This window comes from Aplysia californica, unplaced genomic scaffold (assembly GCF_000002075.1).
Source record: "Aplysia californica isolate F4 #8 unplaced genomic scaffold, AplCal3.0 scaffold00064, whole genome shotgun sequence".
Lineage (NCBI taxonomy): Eukaryota > Metazoa > Mollusca > Gastropoda > Aplysiida > Aplysiidae > Aplysia > Aplysia californica.
Genome location: NW_004797334.1, coordinates 518,161 through 519,241, shown reverse-complemented (window position 1 = coordinate 519,241; position 1,081 = coordinate 518,161).

Here is a 1,081-nt window from a genome sequence, read left to right as displayed (position 1 = left end):
CATATTATTACAGCAGGCCGTGCTCTGAACCTTTTGGTGCATCATGTGACATCACGGCGAGAGGAGCTGTTAGCGTTAGGCCTAGATCTAGTACCCTCCCGCGAATCTTGGTCGAATCGCACATGTGGGCAAAATCCGGATAAACTATCCGGATAACCGGATAATTCTCAATGAAATATTATCTGAATTCAGACTCTAAACTCTCTTTCCTGACCCGTTTGCCGAATTGAGTGTACCCATTTGTTGATGAAGTAATGCGGTTCATAACATATTATTTGCCGAAGAGGTGTACTAACACATTATCTGGATTTTGGTAAAGCGACTCATTGCCCAGCCCTAGTCGGATCGCTTCTTCATCCTTCTTGCATGATACGGTTTGGTGCATTTCAACCAGCAGAAAAAATTATGCCCATAAAACACAAGTTGGCCCCCGACTGATATGAAATTTAGAGACCCCGAGGAAGCAGAATCACCAAAGAAAAAAACTTTATGATGAAAAACAAGGTTCTAGTACTTTATATAGACCCGGCTCTCGGACTACACTGGGTGACCTTGATACCTAACTTTAGATTGAAAATAGACAATTGAAAAACAAAGTTTGCTCAAGTTTTAAAATATGGCATCAAATCAGGTTCCACGTGAGCCACTTTGCTTATTTTGATACGCCGATTTCGAAAATGAAATCAGTTTTTAGCTGCGATAATTATTTTGAAAATTCTGCGCGCAAAGTTTAATCCCGCGCGGCGGCAAACCTCAAAGGAATTTTGCGTCACAGCCTCCCACGTGTCACTTCACGCTGAGGAAGGGGGGGGGGTCTATTATAAGATCAGTTAAAAGAGACTGTTGTCTGTCCTCTTCATCATCATCATCCAGTGCCAGATCTGCGACAGACATCGGCGATCATGATGTTCCATTCATTCCTTTGCTCGGGTGCTCTCAGAAAAGCTACGTTTCCCTGATTTTTCCCTGTTACCCATTTGTTTAGGTTCCCTAAGTATGTTGTTCTGGGCCTACCCCTGCCTCGCTTGCCTTCAATTTTGCCAGTGAGAGCTAGATGTTCAAGACCCTTATGTCTATTCAG